Raw genomic sequence first — 18,107 nt, 5'->3', positions numbered from 1 at the left:
CCTTTTCTTTCCCACTTTTATTTGTACTCTCTCCTCTTTGTGGAACACATTCTCCTATTTGGTTTATTATCAACATTAAGGTTGCCTGCTTACTCACAGCTCATCAAATTCAAGTAGTCATGGCCAATTACAAAAGAACGAGTCTGGCCATGCCTCTGCAGAGGGATGAAAGATTCAAAGCAGTAAGTAGAAAAATAAATGTTTACATCTCGTATCATCTTACCATTTCATAATGGCCAAATAAAAACACAAGAATAATCGCTAAGAAAAGGAAAGGAAGTCTTTTTAAATATATTTTATTGTGTTTCTTTATTATTTTGTAAGGAAAGTATGGAGTTTCCCATCTCTTTGCCATTATCACCTGTTATGGGTTGAGCTGTGTTCTCCCCCAAAAGATATGTTGAAGCCCTAACCTCTGGTAACCATGAATGTGACTTTAGAAATGGGGTCTTGGCAGATGTCACTGAGTTAAGATGACATCATTAGGGTAGGTCCTAATCCAATATGACACACACATACTTACACACATGAGAGAGGGAGAGAAGAGGAGGAGAAAAAGAAGAAGAGGAAGACAACGACAATGACCATGGCCATGAGAAGATGAGGGCAGAGATGGGAGTAATGTGGCCACAAGCCAAGAAACACCTGGGGCCCCCAGAAGCTGGAAGAAGCAAGGGAGGGGCCTCCTCTATGGGCTTTGAGGGGAGGGTCGCCTTGATTTCAGACTCCCAGCCTCTGGAACTGTTGTTTTAAAGCCACCCTGTTAAGGCAGCCAGAGGAAACAAACACGAACACCCATACTTGCCTCTGAAAGGTTGTTTTATATCTTTTAAATTTTGCCTCTATTTCTTCATCTCTGAGGAATCTTTTACTACCTTTCAACTTTTGAAAATTTATGGACTAGTGAGTAGATCAATTCTTTCCAACTAGGAAGCTAGCTGCCTGACAAAAGTCAGGCTCTGAATTTGTTTTCCCAAAAATGCCCTTCTAGGAGCTAAGCTTACTCTTATATTGGAATATATCGCATTACCAAGATGTGATGAAAATCTTAAAGGCTGTGCCTCAACTTTTCATGGTAACTACCGATCACTAGATGTGTATTTCCAGGGTGTAAATGGGAGTTTATTCCATAATTCTGAACATACCGGCTGAAGGGAGCAAGCACATCTTTAGAAGATGTTGTTTAAAGTTATTCTGATACTATGTGGAAACTGAGGCTCATAAAACAGTAAAGACTAAATTGAAAAAATTAAAATCCCACTATGGTTCACTCAAATGTGCTTTTAAATAGATATTTTAGCATTCTGTTATTTAGAGTACAGACCAAATTTTAGACTATTTGGTGTTGTCTAATGCCTATTCTCTTGGCCTATGAATGAGGCTCTGCTTAAACAGTGCAACATCACAGTGTTCACCCTGAACATCGCAGTGTTCAACCAACTGACATTATTTCACTGCGTGGGCCAATGCACTCAAGAGTCTCGGAGTAAATGTGAATATTGTGTGAAAGGGTAGAATAGGGGAGAAGAGACTCTTTGTGGAGTAGCAGGTCAGGATAAGCTACAAGCAAGCCAAGGAGCCCCCAAATGTCTCATAAAAGTCTACCTGGGTAAGAGCGGGAAACTGAAGACCCGCCCAGGGCCACAGCGAAGAAGCAGACCTGCAGCCTGTAGCACAGAGGAAATAAAAACATCAGGAGGGGAATAGGAACATGCTGAATGCCCCTAGTGAACCAGCAACTCAGTCTGTAAGTAAGGCTATGTGGCTAAATTAGGTCCCTGATTCAGCCCTGGGAAAATAAAGTCCAAGTGTTTCCATTGACCTCAATTAACCAGATCATATGTGCCATTTTATCCAGCCAAAGTGTAACAAAGATAATCTGTTTTCAACAAACGAAGGGTCTGTGAGAAGAAATAGTGTTTTCAGGTAGATTTTCCCTTTATCTGAGAGCTTTCAGAGCTGTAGAATTTTTTTCAAGGGAAAAACAAAAAGCCTGGGACAATGACCCCATTCAATGATAAAATCCCTGTGATCAGCCCTTCTTCTACGCTGACCCCTGGGACAGAAGCAGAAAGAGCAGGTTCTGCCCAGATCGAGTTGCCCTGTTGAACCAGCACAAATACTTTCACAGGAAGATAAGTCAGTGATTAAATTGGATGCAGAGCCTAAAAAAATAAATGCTGGAGCAAACGACTGAACAGTTCTCTTGCGGCACAGTGAGACAGCTGAGTCTGGAAGGAAGTGGACAACACCAGTTCTCACCAGTCACGGTCCTCTTCCCAAAGCAGCCAAGCACAAGGGCTGGGCCCAGGGTGGTGAAGGGCCAGGATGTCACACTCTGCCTGTCTGTGGAGGGTAATGTAACTAGAGATTCTAAACGGAGTTAGTCAGAGCCCTGTGTTCTATGTCAACACTGGAGTAATCAGCTTTGAACTTTTTTATGTACAGATAAATTTAGTAAACAGATATGGTAACCTTTTGAAAACATGCTACATGAGGTTGGAAGTCTAGTTTATAGCTAAATATTTCCCTCTCTCCCTGGCGAGTGAAGGTGATTTTATCGGAGTGCCCTCTGGTTACGGATGTCCACAATTACGGAAACCCCATCCTTGACTTAAGTACCACGAGGTATTGTCTCTGTCTCCCTGCCTCCTCCCAAGTCAGGACCCCCACCTTCGGGAAATAAACTATAAAGGAGACGGCTTTCGCCTGCTGTTTCTCTTTAAACTCCTGGAACCTGGGGACGTTAGGTGTTTATTAAAAGCAAGTATAACATTGCTGTCCTTCCTGGTAGTTAAAATTTGGGCACAGATTATGCAAGAATCTTAATTCAATCTAGAAGCAAAAACTTAGGTGGCTAAGTGATGTGGCTTAAATGTCCCAATTTTGTTACAAAACACCTCCCAACCTCCCCCTCAATAAACCCAAATAAATGACAAGGTGGCCCCACCTTGCACACAGCGTAGCACCTGGCACATGGTAAGTATTTAACGAATGGTCTCTGTGTTTGTAGGTCCAGACAGAAGACAAACAGGCGATCAGAAGCAGAACCCCTCTATTCCACAAAGCTACTGAAAACCAGCTTTCATATGTTTTGATGAACACAGTTTGTAATTTTTTTCAATGAGTTTTTAAACAGAATTTACAGATTTTTTTTAACCTAAAGACTTTCAAATTACTGAGCTATATTTAGATATACAAATTGAAAGCAATTCAAACTATGGAACTGAATGTGGTCACTGGGCATAGCTCTTGCGACCCCACTGCCAGAATCACATGAACAGATAAAGCAGTGGTGACAAAGACGGAGGTCACGCCCCTGCCCTGATTTCTTGTGAGTTCCATCCGGAAAAGTGTCACTTGGCTTCATTTCATTTCTTTTCCATGGCAGCCACTAACTACTTTGAGTACCACCAAAGTGCACCGTCCGGACTTAGAAATAGTCATCCCTCCGCATTCAGAAATCGTGTTGCATCCAAGAGAGGCGACCATTTCTGCTCTCCCAGAGACCCGCACTTCTTGCAGGAGTTGGAATGAATGTCTGCAATAAAATCCCATCCCCTGGGAATGGCAGCATTTTGGAGGTGCCCACCTGCTACGCGTTAGATGTTTCACATTCACTGACCCAATCCTCATGCAAACTCTGGATCACGGCCACCACTGACCCAAATGGAAGAGATGTAGAACTTCTATCATGGGAAGTGCCTTGGCCTGGTCCACTGGTTTTCAAACCTTCACATTCATCAGAATCAGCTGGAGGGCTTGTCAGAAACAGATGGTGCTGGGCTCCATCCTGAGAGTTGCTCATTTGGTAGGTCTGAGGTGGAGCCTGAGAACTTGCATTTTTCCTACAAATTCCCAGGTGACTCTGCTGCTGCTGGCCCCAGGCCACACTCTGAGAAGCACTAGCCTAAATCACATGAGTCCTAAGTGGCCAAGCGCAGACTGAAACCCAGGTCTGTCTGATTCGAAAACATACACCACTGCCGCACAGAGAAGGTACCTGTTACCCTCTTAAGGTTTCTCTGCAGCAGAGATGGAGAGAAACTGTCACACCTGCAGAGGGGAATGAGTCTGGAGTCAAGACCTTGGAATGTAAGTCCTCCTGTCGGCCCAGTACCAGCAGGTCACTCAACTGACCTGGTCCTTCGTATTTTCGGCAATGAAGGCAGGATTCTACCACTGTCGCTCCCGTACCCCCGCTGAGTCGTCTGGGGGTAAAAGCTGACGGGACCACTGTGAAAGATCGGGCTGAGCCTGGACGTACTGCCACACGTGCTGATTGTTATTTTTATTAGCAACCGAGTCAGAAGGAGAGTAAAGACGAACAAAACCACAAAAATATGTCAGGGGACGATCTGGCCTTCAGTTTAAGAGCTGAGACTACGTAAAAGGAAATGCCAGCCACAACAAAGAAGCCTGTGGGAGCTTCAGTTCACTCCGCTCAAAGGTGAGGGCCCAGCGCCCTTCAGAGGAGGGCCACTGACACGTTTTCCCAATAGGTTTCTTTTTCAACTTAAAAAGTAAACATCCTCTTTCTTTCTTTAAGGGACATTCTTTTCATGAATATCAGAAAATGATTACTCAACAAGTATTCTGATGTAGTTATTTTTTGAATAGTAAGAGTTGAAAACTTAAAAAAATACTGAAAATGAAGACTTCTTCCTCCATGAAAAATTTCATTCTAAATACTTACATTATCAAACAGAAATTTTTAACTAGCAAAGTTAATATTCACTGGCACAAAGAGAGGGGGCTATTTTAGACCAGATTAAGCAAGAAGAAACTTTTTACTAAACTAGGAAACCTGTCGAGAACCATGGGGCTCCAGAGTCACCTACAAATGGCTTACTTGGCATTAGCTCAATATTTGGTACTGAAGCCAACAGCCGTCCCCCCGTGATTAGACCATAGAGTGAGTGCGTGCTCTCCATTCATGAACTATTACTTTCCTTGGATTGGAGATTATATCTGCTCAGTGAAGTGAAGTCTGTACTGATTTACATGTTTGAAGTTCTGTCCGTGCTTATGAGCTTTTGATAAAAATGACAGATCTCTGCAGGTGCAGCTGGGGTTCCGCCTGTTAAACAAGCTGCATAGACCTTCTTTTCTCTTTCTTATTTGCTGGAACTTACTCTTTACATGTCTTCATAGACAAAGTACAGTTTAATAATGCTTGGCGTGCAAATAGAATACTACACGGAAATCGACAATCAGATTTCAGAGAGGGGGTTCAGTGGTTTGATTCTATCTCATCATTTCAATGACTGAACATTTCTCAGCCTTTCACTTTGAGTTGTGTACACAGGTTTCTTCACTGGTGGGTATATAATCCAAATTATATGTTCATGTAACTTAGGATCTCTAATAATAAAACAAATATAAATTTATGGGGAATTGCGGTTCTTTAGAAAGCATAGATTAGTGGTTAAAAACACATATTATAGAGAAAGACTGCCTGGTCCAAAATTAGCAATGCCATTTTCCAGCTGTGTGACCTTGAAAATATAACATGCCCTCTCTGTTTTCTTAAAAGCTTCATGGGGATGAAGAATCAATATTTATAAAGCACCCTGAATGAGGCACAGCAGGTAGTTAGCACCTTGTGCTTGTTAAATAAATGTCAATCAGTGCACCGAAAATGTTTCTGCTCTGAAATGGCACTTCTGTCACTGATGGAGGAATGTTTTCCTAAGTTTCTCCCTATAGTCTCATGCAAGTCATAGAATAATCACCCAAAATATCCTATTTTCTTGACTTTGGCAACAGAACATTTGAGATGTGAAGACAAATCCTTCAATGAAACAAGGAGGCTGCTTATCATTCTGATATGGAGAAAATGTGAAGTCTCTAAAATACAGCAAATCTGCCCTTTTAGACAGAAAGCAAAACCAAGGCAGAAGATTAAGGTGAGAGAGTCAAACGTAAATTTATAAAGAAATAGCAGGGAAAACCTATGTAAGGCAATGCAGGTACACAAGCAGTTTTCATAGCACAGCTTTGGCATAATATTCTGAGGCTATTTCCTACCTTTGATATTTAAAAAAAATAGTAGATGACTTCCAGCCAAGATGGGAGCTTAGGTAAAGACACTGTGCTTCCTCCCACAACCAAAGTAAGGACAATAACAATTTAGAAACAAAATAACAACCACAACCAAAAGAAAATTGACCTACATGGAAGTCCGACAACCAAGGAGTTAAAATAGACACATGCATCCAGACCAGTAAGAGAGGTGGAGTTGGAGCCCCGCAGCTGGGTGGAGAGGGATTGTGGCAAAAAAAGTGGTGGCACCAAGCGTGCAAAGCAGCAGCCGACAAGCCCCGGGAGTGTAAGACAGCAGCGGGCAGACCCTGAGTGCACAGTTGGCAGCTGGCACACCCCAGGCACAGGGTGGCAACAGGCAGACCCAGTCAGATGGCAATCGTGAAGTAGGGCATGGTGTGCAAGGTGGCTGGTGGACCAGGTGGTCCCACATTCATGCTCAGATAAACCAGGTGAAACCGGGGAGCGAGACAAACTGGGCAACCCAGGGTCCTACTGCCAGGAAATAAAGCCTCAAAACATCAATTGAAAACACCTGTGGGGAGTTGCGATGCCGGAATAGATCCCCAGCCTCACAGGAGAGTTTGTTGGAGAGACCCACAGGGTCCTCGAATGTACACAAGCCCACCCACATAAGAATCAGTACCATAAAGGCCCAGTTTGCTCGAGGGAAGTGGTGGAAAGGACTGAAATCCAACAGACAGTAGAGCAAGCACCATTGTTCCCTCTCAGACCCTGCCCCCACATATAGCATCACAACCCAGAGACTGGGTTGCCCCACCCTGGTGAATACCTAAGACTCTGCCTCTCGCTACTAACAGACATGCCAAGACAAAAAGGGGGGGGGGGCAAACGGAAGAATAGATCAAAGCTCCAGAGCAAATACAACTAAGAGATGAAGAGATAGCCAACCTATCACATACACAGTTCAAAACACTGGTGATCAGGATGCTCACAGGATTGGTTGAATTTGGTTGCAAATTAGATGAAAAAATAAAAGCTATGCTATGTGAAATGAAGGAAAATGCATAGGAAACCAATGGTGATGGGAAGGAAACTGGGACTCAAATCAACTACGTAAACCAGAAGGAAGACAGAAACAACCAATAAGAAAACAATGAAGAAACAAGAATTCAAAAAAAATGAGGAGAGGTTTAGGTACCTCCAGGACATCTTTAACTGTTCCAACATCTGAATTATAGGGGTACCAGAAGGGAGACAGGAAGAGCAACAAGTGGAAAACTTATTTGAACAAATAATAAAGGAGAATTTCCCCTATCTGGCAAAGGAAATAGACTTCCAGGAAGTCCAGGAAGCTCAAAGAGACCCGAAGAAGGTGGACCCAAGGAGGAACATACCAAGGCACAGCAGAATTACATTAGCCAAGATGAAAATGAAGGAGAGAATCCTAGAAGCAGCAAAAGATAAAGGGACAGTCACCTACAAAGGAGTTCCCATCAGACTGTCAGCTGATTTCTCAAAAGAGACCTTACAGGCAAGAAGGGGCTGGAAAGAAGTATTCCAAGTCATGAAATCCAAAGACCTACAACCAAGATTGTTCTATCCAGCAAAGCTTTCATTTAGAATGGAAGGGCAGATAAAGTGCTTCTCAGATAAGGTCAAATTCAAGGAGTTCATCATCACCAAGCCCTTATTATATGAAATGTTAAAGGGATTTATCTAAGGAAAAGATAAAAAAGATGTATAGTAAAATGACAGCAAACTCACAATTATTAACAACGTCACCTAAAACAAAAACAAACCAAACAACTAGAACAGGAACAGAACCACAGAAATGGAGATCACATGGAGGGTTATCAACAGGGGAGTGGGAGGAAGAGAGGGGGAAAAGGTACAGAGAATAAGTAGCATAGAGGGTTGGCAGAAAATAGATCAGGGGAGGGCAAGAATAGTGTGGGAAATGTAGAAGCCAAAGAACTTACATGTATGATCCATATAAGCTAGAGAACTTATGACACATGGACATGAATTAAGGGGGGGAACATGAGTAGGAGAGGGTGTACAGAGTTGAGGGGAATAAAGGGGGGAAATGGGACAACTGTAATAGCATAATTAATAAAATATATTTTAAAAATCCTAGATGGGAAATTTTGCTGCCATCGGTGTATCTGGCACTATTCTCAGCTTAAGAGGAGTCAGTTATGCTTCAGCAGGACAAACACTACCTCTGGACGAATGGCTGGTGGCAGGTGCAGAGGTGTGGTCACAGGGACGAAAGGACCGGGGGTGGCATGGGCATTTGGTTGCTATCCATTCAGCACCACTGCACTCCCAAGTGACATATGACATAGACCAAGGGATCTCGGGGAGTCTAAGCTTTTCAAAATATCTATAGTGAACTTATTTCCCAGTGTTTACTTTTAAAAACAGAGCTAATCTAGTGTCAAATAGCCAGGATGAGACTCTGAAAAACTATTAGAACTTTAACACTTCCGAAGCTTGTTCATGTGCATTCATCTTGCAAACGTGGCAAAGCAGTTCTATCAATGATGCATATCAAGGTGAATCAAGGCTCTGTCCTACTGCACAGGTAGCGATCTGGAGGCAGGAACTATGTCTCCATCATTTGTTTCATATCCTGAATGGCAGGTGTCAGAGGTGATAGATTTGGATTGTTTTATTTTAGCTTGACTAGGACTGCATGTCCCAGAATTCCATTCCCTTCAAAGTTCCAGGTAAGCCTTGGCCATGGAGACATTTTGCATGACATAAGGCAGAAGTGCCCAAACAGCCACATTCTTTTTATGTCAGAAGGTCAGTGAAGGGCAAGAGGCAGCGTGTGGCTGCTCACACAGGTTGTCGCTGACTGCTGGATCATGCCGTTGGCCTGTGAGTGAGTCACAGTCCCTGCTGGGCCTCCTCCTTCAGTTCCAGTGCCCCACTGGCTTCCCCTGCTGGCCACCCCATTATCTGATTGGAGGCTCAAGGACTCAGACATAGGCCCCATTTCACCTGGTGTCTCTGGCCAATGTTCCCTGGTTCCCAATTGTTGCCTCTTTCCACTTCAAATCCATCTGTTCTTCCAACTACCTGCCTCACAGCTTCAGGTTCAGCACCAGACACAGAAGCAACAGCTTTACATAGACTGTGTGGCCCATTATACAAGGTCAAACTTTATCACAATCCTATCATGAATACCTATTAATAGAGTTAATCACTGGGGCTTCATTAGCAAGGCAGAACCAATAGGAAATGTCATGTTTATGATATAGATGAGGACACTGACTATGGACAGTTATTAATGTCAAATAGCAGTAAACATGTAATGACAGTAAGACTAAAGACTTCTGACATTGGGTACATGTTCTTTCTACCACACTGTGATGTGTCTTCTGGTCTATTTACTCGTCCCTCGGTACATAGAGGAACTGAGCCTTTGTAGGCAAATTCCTAAAACCATCTTAAGCACTCCATTCAGGTGTGAAAAGATATTCTGAGCATCTATTCCATAACAGAGTGGCACCAAGTTAACAGTAATGCAGTTGGGGACAATAAAACACAGGGAATGAATGACTTCAAAAGGAAATACAGCCCTGATAAGCAATGACCAAGTTCTTTATGTTGGAGACAGTTGTATTTATTGGAAGAATGTACCTTGCATTGGAACCAAAATGTCCTCTATAAAGTAGGAAAACATCACTAATTCACTTCTTTGATCTCTTCCTTACTCTCCAAATTTCCTACTGAGTTTAGTTCCTTTGCCAGAATCTGTCCCAGGTAATGGGGAACTAGCTCAGTTGTAGAACCACGGTCCTGAGTGATGTGTGGGTGTACAGATGAACACTGTAAGGATCCTTCCATGTAAGCTACTACCTAGGTCATACTCACTCCTGTATTCCACTTATTACCACGCTGCCTTCACCTTCACTCCAAGAACTCTGCATGCCAGCCACATGAAACTTCTTACATCTTCCCAAACACATTAGGTTTTTTATAAACCAGATAGACATCCCTCCTTCTAAAATACAAGTGTGACTTCCACTGTAAGATCTCCCTCAATTCCCTTGGCATAGCTAGATTTTCTGCTCATGTCCTCCCTTGCTAAGGCATCGACTTTCCCAATGACAAGAAACTTATGGCTTGGTCTTAAATACCTGGTGCCCAAATGGAATGAGTATTGCACACCTGCTTAAGAAGAAAGGACCTGCCATTTGTTCAGGTCACCAACACTCTGTCTACTAGATGTTATAGTAGGGTCACTGAAGGCTATTAATTTGATGCCCTAAAATAACCAGGTCTACAACATGGCAATAATGGTATAGCGATTCTCAAGGTACTACTTGGTTCATAATTAAGAGTCACTTACTTTCCACACAAAAGGAAGCATGGGCATTCTAAACAGCTAATGTCTACAGGACATACTTTGGACTTCTTCTCCCCTCCTGGCTTTGCTCACGCTGTATTCCTGTGCTTCTGTTGCACGAGCTGCTCTGACAGATCACAAATTCCATGCACAACTGGAGAAACAGTGTCCACTCTTCACACCAGGAAGACAGACTTGTATGGGAAAAGCACGCAAAACATTCTCTTCTTACAACAGTATAATGCAGGAAAACATTGTCCTGATTCCTATTGTACTTCATTCCCATGAGTATAAATCACATCATGTTTTGCTTCTGTTTGGTTTGTGATTTTGCCTTGTTCAGTTTTATTTCTCATAATATTTCTTAGCTTTTAAACTCCTAAGGCCACTGGTGTAATCTTATCATCAGCTCAATATTGTTATCTAATACAGTTAAATAAAACTTTAGTCATAAGGAAATGAAACAACCTCCTATTCCCACAAAGCCTAAATTTAAATATGTGTAACTCGTAAGTCTTAGATAATTTGTTCAAATTAGTCATACAACTTTCCCCTTGAGTGTTCTCTAACCACCCACAAAGTTAGTTCAATTCTGACCCTAACAAAAGGCAAGTAAACACACAAAGGAGCAAGCTGCTTGATGTGACAAGCCTGGTGTCTAATTACAGCCTCTAATGTTCTGGCCCCTTCTCAAATGTTAGTTGCATGGCTGGGGAAGGATTTTATAGTGCCATCTATAAATAGAACCCAATAGCACATCATGAGAATGCTGAGAGATGGTTGAGCGTGACTTCCATGCAAGTGCTGGTTGGTGAGAGCTATTATGCTCTTTTTCAGCTGACTCAATGTTCTTCTGGCTTCTGTACAGGAGAACCTTGAATCAGAGACTGACTGAACAATTTATGTGGTCCAGCCATTATGCCAGGTGCCTTGTTTTGTGAAGTTACCTTGGAATTCTTATCCCAATGCAGAGACAGAACATGCTGAATTACTCATTGCTTGGAACAGTGTCACGTGTGATGGGAAGAGTACAGATTTTTAAAAATATTGGCCATATTTGTGAGTGAGTAGATGTTTTTCTGGGGCACAGACAACTAACTAACCAAGAAGTAATCTAACCCAAGAATTCAGTCTCACAAAAATCATCCTTTAATAGAGCTTCTCAAAATTTTCCATAAAAGGACTTCCAGCCAAGATGGAGGCGTAGGTGGAAACACTGAGCCTCCTCACACAACCAAATTTAAAGACAACAAAGTTTTAGTAACAAAAACACAACCAAAACAGACAGAAAATTGAACTGTACAAAAGTCCGACAACAACGAACCATTCAGCCAGACTGGTAAGAGGGGTGGAGTCCATGGCTGGCACAGAGGGGTCGCACAGGAAAAAGTGGCCAGACCAACCCAGGTGCGCAGGCAGCGGTTGGCAGATCCCAGGTGTGGGGTGGCAATGGGCAGACCCAGTGAGGGTGCAAGGCAGCTGGCTGTCCGGGGTCACACATTCGAGTGCAGATAAACCAGGCAAAGAAGTGAGCAGTGAGACAGACTGTGCAACTCAGGGCCCTAGCACTGGGAAATAAAGCCTAAAAGCACCAATTGAAAAAACTGTCCGGGGTCGAAGTGCTGGGAGAGGTTCCCAGGGTCACAGAGAGTTTGTTGGAGAGACCCACAGGGTCCTGGAAGGTGTACAAGCCCACACACCCAGAAACCAGCCCCAGAAGGGCCCAGTTTGCTTGTGGGAAGCAGCAAAGGGGACCGAAATCTGAGATAGAGCAAAATAAACACCACTGCTCCTTTCTGACCCCGCCCCCACATACAACATCACAACCCAGTGACTGGGTCGCTCCGCCCTGGTGAACGCCTAAGGCTCCATCTCTTATATGTAACAGGTGCAAACAGACCAAAACATTATGGCTCAAGAAGAAGGACAGCTCAAAGCCCCAGAGCCAATACTTCTAAGCAACCAAGAGATAGCCAACCTATCAGATGCATAGTTCAAAACACTGGTGATCAGGATGCTCATAGAACTGGTTAATTTTAGTCACAAATTAGATGAACAAATGAAGGCTAAACTAAGTTAAATGAATGAAAATGCACAGGAAACCAACAGTGATGAGAAGGAAACTGAGACTCAAATCAAGGGAGTGGACCAGAAGGAAGAAAAAAAATGACCAAACAGAAAAGGTGAAGAAACAAGAATTCAAAAAAATGAGGAGAGGCTTAGGAACCTCCAGGACATCTTTAAACATTCCAATATCCAAATTATAGGGGTACCAGAAAAGGAAGAGGAAGAGTAACAAGTGGAAAATTTATTTGAACAAATAATAAAGGAGAACTTCCCCTATCTGGCAAAGGAAATAGACTTCCAGGAAATCCAGGAAGCTCAGAGAGTCCCAAAGAAGGTGGACCCAAGAAGGAACACACCAAGGCACATCATCATTACATTAGCCAAGATGAAAATGAAGGAGAGAATCCCACAAGCAGCAAGAGATAAGGGGACAGTCACCTACAAAGGAGTTCCCATCAGACTGTCAGCTGATTTCTCAAAAGAGACCTTACAGGCAAGAAGGGGCTGGAAAGAAGTATTCCAAGTCATGAAATCCAAAGACCTACAACCAAGATTGTTCTATCCAGCAAAGCTTTCATTTAGAATGGAAGGGCAGATAAAGTGCTTCTCAGATAAGGTCAAATTCAAGGAGTTCATCATCACTAAGCCCTTATTATATGAAATGTTAAAGGGACTTACCTAAGAAAAAGAAGATAAAAAATATGAGCGGTGAAAGGCCAGCAAACTCACAGTTATTAACAACCAACCACACCCAAAACAAAAGCAAACTAAGAGGACAGCTAGATCAGGAGCAGAACCATAGAAATGGAGATCACATGGAGCAACAGTGGAGTCAAAGGAGAAGAAGCGGGGGAAAGGTTCAGAGACTAAGTAGCATAGATGGTAGGTAGAAAATAGACAGGGGAGAGGGCAAGAATAGTATGAGAAATATAGAATCTAAAGAACTTGTGACACATGGACATAAACTAAAGAAGGGGGAGTGCTGGGGGAGGGGTGTGCAGGGTGAATGGGAATGAAGGGGGGAAATGGGACAACTGTAATGGCATAATCAATAAAATATATTAAAAAAAGAGCAGCTAAGGTGAAAAGATATTTTTTCTATAAAAAAGTGAGAAAACAGAAGAGAAATAAGCCTATAATCTGTATTTCTACCCTAAATCCTGGGAGATAAAAATATAAGACGAAGAACTGTGCCCCAATTTCAAAATATTCTAGTCTTAGACTTCTTCCTCACAATATATGCTAATTTTGAATTCTGACATTGTATATGTTATATACATATACATATATACAGGTATATATCAGCATATATATGTGCATACATACACATATATACCTATATGTGTGTGTGTATATATCAGAATACCTTCATTACAAAAATAATTATTGAAACTGCTTATCAGTTAAATTATGTAATTCCTCTTCTTCTCCATCTAAATTGTTGAGTTAAGTAAATGCTTCCAAGAGGCATGTCATGTGCCTCTCATGGCTTCTCCTAGCTCCTGGCTAATTGCTGCTATTGTGGAGATGATTACTTGGAGGCAGGACTCATGCACATAAAAAATAAACGACATAAAAATACATGAGAGAATACATAAGAGCCCAAATACATGGCAGAGAAAGCGAAGCTAGTGGAAGAGGAGAGAAAGCCACCAGAAGGCTGTACCATGGGAGTCCTTTACACTTACCTGCTCTTTGCCTTAGTGAAAATAAATCAGTTCCCCTGTGACCAAATTGCATTTAGAATTCAGACAAGACTGAGTTTGAATCTTAGGCTTGAAGAAGTTACACGGCTTTCCCAAGATTACACAGCCAGAAAGTGGAAAATCTAAGCTTGCTCTATAAAATGAATGTAATAGCTCTTCTCAAACTTGAGATGACGATCCAGTGAATATAGTATTTAAGCACCCAGAACATAACAAGCACAAAAATGTTTATCTATCCACCTCACCACACAAATAGTTATAATCTATCTGATGCCTAAAGTCATGAAATTTTCCATCCTGTATTGCTAAAGTTAGGCTTGAGGCCACTTTTCCTGGAACAAAAAAGTAACAGAATACTCAAGGATAAATTCATATGAGACAAAAGGTGAACAGTTTGTTCAAATTGTGGGTTTTCCAAATTCAAAAAAAGAAAAGGTTCTACTAACTATATGGGTTGTTATGATACCAAATATTTACTCTGAATACCCTTTCATATATCTATTGTTTTCCACATAACTGCACTTTTTGCCAAGTCCTAATTTTCAACTAATATATATCCAAACCTTAACTTGGACTCACCATTAACATGTATAATGAAAGAAACATTTTTTTCAAAGTCCTTGAAAACTTGTTCTCTTGCAAGTCCAAATGTACTAATTCAGGAAAATGCATTAAAATACCTTGCCGAGTGCCCCGCCCACTACATTCTTTTCCTCCAGTGTCAAATGTTGTCACGGTCTTGTTTCGTGTAAGACTAATGTCTCAGATTTACCACAATTCTCAGATTCTCGTGTTCTAAAAACAAAGCCAAGCAGGAATTCCAACAGTGACTCTAGTTCTCTTGCTGTTCATCTGTCTCTGCCTCTCTGTTCCTCTGTCTCTCGCTTCTCCCAGTTTGAACTGAATTGAACTCTGGACCATGTCCACTCTGAAACTTCTTTTTGGCTTCATTTTAGAACTCCTTACATGGCATTCTACAAAACGGCTATGGTGTAGATACAACACTCTAGGTCACTTTATTGCTTAAAACCTGACATAGAAAATGGTTTGTTTACATTCCCCAGAGTAAAGTGGCAAAGATGCATTAATGTGTTCTTTCTTCTCAAGGGTCTGACTCTTATAGCTATAAGGCCAATATTCAGCAAAAACACCCCAGTCCCTTTTTCATGAAGCTTTCTGTTCACGTGATTACATAAGAGTGTAATGCACATGATCAAAATCACCTGATTTATAGGAAAATTCTTTCCGACCACCTGCACCCAACACCAAGGGCCACAGCTCAGTTATACACATCGCAGAATTTATGGTAGCCAGGGAGCAGGGATCGAAAGATCTACATTTCCCTGAATAAATACCCAGAGATAGAAGTTCTACAATTTTAATGGACACGAGAAAAGCTGTAGAGAGAGGAAAGTGATTACAACAGAAGAGAATCCTTTACTTCTTAATTTATGTTAAAATCAATCTAGAAAGTGGATGTTTTTACTCTCTCTCATATCATTATATACAATTCTCAGAAAAATTAACCTAGTTTTCCTGAAGTTTTTTAGGTGGTATTTGGATGCATATTTCAATGCTTGAAGCTCTATATTCAAAAGACAGGATGTAATCATTTGCTTCTAAAAGGAATTATAGAATACTCCATCTGGTATTGAATATGGAATATGATGAAATCACTTTGAGACATTTACACATATAATGGCACAAAGATTGTTTAATAAATTCTATAAAGACTAATTTGAAACTACTTTTGACCAAATCTTCAAAGGAACTCAAGGGATGATACTCTGACTCCTACCTGAAGCACTTGGATAGGAAACTAAATTACCTTTATCGCATTGAACTCAACATTAATATTTACACTGCTGGACACAGAGCACTGTGGCTCCCTAAACAGAATCCAGCATGAGCAAAACGTAGGCTGCACGACCCTGTATAGTAACAAAAACAGAACAAAGCTTACCTTTATTCACTCTCCCCACAGAAGATCTGTGAGCTGGGTGCTCACGGCTGAGCACTGGGAAAAAACATTCTCTGGTTAATAATAAAGGAGAGAAAAGGTCCAGACACCGAGGACCAGGGTTAACCATTGACATTGTTTGTTCCTACAGTTCCACCCTGGGAATCTACATAGGTAGCCCTTGGCATCTTATAAAGTGGGTGATAGCCGGTCAGCTGAGACTGAGGTTACCTCCCCACCTCTGTACCTCTGGAGAAGGTACAGCGTGAAGGTCATTCAAGCAAACCCTGACTAAGTTTTCACTCAGTCAGGCATATAAAGGAGAAAGATTTTCTTGGGCCAGAAATATGCTCAACAATGCCAGTAAGTGACTCAGATATTTACAAACAGGGGTGCCAGTGCTAACCTATGGACTGCTTCCTGCTGGCTTTCAGACTTGGAGAAATGCAAAGACACCCTTCTTAACCAGAACTCTTTGTCTGCACCATAGCAGGTGAGAGTTGAGATTGCATGCCAATGAAAACTGAGACAACACAACCAGAAATAGCTAAGCAACCAACCCTGCCTTTATTCGACGTGCCTTTAATGATTATTCACCAAGTGCTGCCCAGTTCCAGAGAAGCCCTGAGAAATAGAAGATGGAGATCAGGCTGGAGGGTCCCCCCTTTCCCAAGCCCAGAATCCCAGCCTGAGATGGAGAGGATAAACACGAGACTGGCTGTGGGCCACACCAGAACGTGCAGTCTGTGTGCAGACGGCTCTTCCAACCCAGCCCCAGGTCCTCAGGGATGAAAAGGAGTGTGGCGGGGGCCATGCAGGTGAGGTGGCTGACCAGAAGTCAGAAAACTGAATGGGTAAGTGTAGAGCTGGCTTTAAAATGGGAGCACCGAGAGAGAGAGAGAGAGAGAGAGAGAGAGAGAGAGAGAGAGAGAGAGAGAGAGAGGGGGGGATCCTAAAAATGTGAAAGGCGGCCACGAGAAACTAAATAACAATTCTAAGCAATTCCAACCCCGGGGGAGCTGTAACCAGGAGCACTCAAAAGCCTTATTGTGCTGGGTGAGGAGTTAGTATTTTTTCTTTTCTCCAAGAGCACCAGTAACCAGGGCATCTGGGAGCCCCATCCAGTCTGGCTGACCCTCCAAACTGAAGGGGCCATTTCTAGGTGCTGACCATAGATGCTATTTGGGGATTGTTTGCTTTGTGTTTCCATTTTTTAAAATATGAACACTCAAGGAAGCAAGATTGGATTCCAATGTTGGTGTTGTTATTTATTAGTTTTGTGACTTTGGGAGCTGCTTAACCTGTGTGCACCTCAATTTCTTCACCTGTAAAATGGGGCTAATAATGACAACAACCACAACAACAATACAAACACCAACCTAAGGCAAATCCTTCCTGCTCCAAACCTGTTAGCTATCATTCAGGTGTTTACATTCTGATGGGACACACAAAATGCAACCTGTCCGTAACAGGGAGAAGAATTTGAACCCTCCAAGGGGCCAATCTTGTCAATCGCCCATAAATGTCAGTAAAGTACTGGACCCTGAAGTTAACTTTTCTGTAAAGAAATTTGAACACTAGAGAGCTGTCTACATTTTCACACTAATTACAGCAACTTTCATTATGGTTCATCCATAATAAACCTGACTTGATACTTTAGTATGATCAATTACTCTGTTTAATTACTGGCTTGCTGGAAAGCCGAGCTCCCTTTATCAGTGTTCCATCCAAAAGGACATTTAGTAGAGCGAGGGATGCACGTCACTCCCCCTGCTCTGCAAGGTCAGCTTCAGGGAAGGTGGCTGTGGTTGGGTGAGTGTTCGGGCTGATCTGAGGAGATGAGGCATCTGAACTGTACGGCATGAAAAAGACCACAGAGGAGGCAGCGCAGGAAGCGAGACGGGGAAACTGGATGTCTTCCCAGCTCCAACTGAGTCATGTCATCATAGTGTGGCTTCATTCCTTTGTTTGAAGTAAATTCCCAGAACATCTGACACACCCATAC

General features: G+C 42.3%; 1 protein-coding gene across 2 annotated transcripts in view; it reads right to left on the bottom strand.

Moving 5' to 3' along the window:
- The window catches only part of KCNJ16 (potassium inwardly rectifying channel subfamily J member 16), a 48,725-nt gene extending 32,455 nt beyond the window's left edge, over positions 1-16,270 (bottom strand). For both annotated transcript variants that reach the window (XM_037128115.2, XM_037128116.2), the window contains exon 1: positions 16,106-16,270. The gene's annotated coding sequence lies outside the window, so the exon portion shown is untranslated. The remainder of the gene's footprint in view (positions 1-16,105) is intronic.
- Positions 16,271-18,107: the final 1,837 nt, after the last annotated feature.

Source organism: Artibeus jamaicensis, unplaced genomic scaffold (assembly GCF_021234435.1).
Source record: "Artibeus jamaicensis isolate MK-2021 breed Jamaican fruit bat unplaced genomic scaffold, CSHL_Jam_final contig_1998, whole genome shotgun sequence".
NCBI lineage: Eukaryota > Metazoa > Chordata > Mammalia > Chiroptera > Phyllostomidae > Artibeus > Artibeus jamaicensis.
Note: the sequence above shows the minus strand (reverse complement) of the source record. Positions and strands in the feature narration are given on the sequence as shown.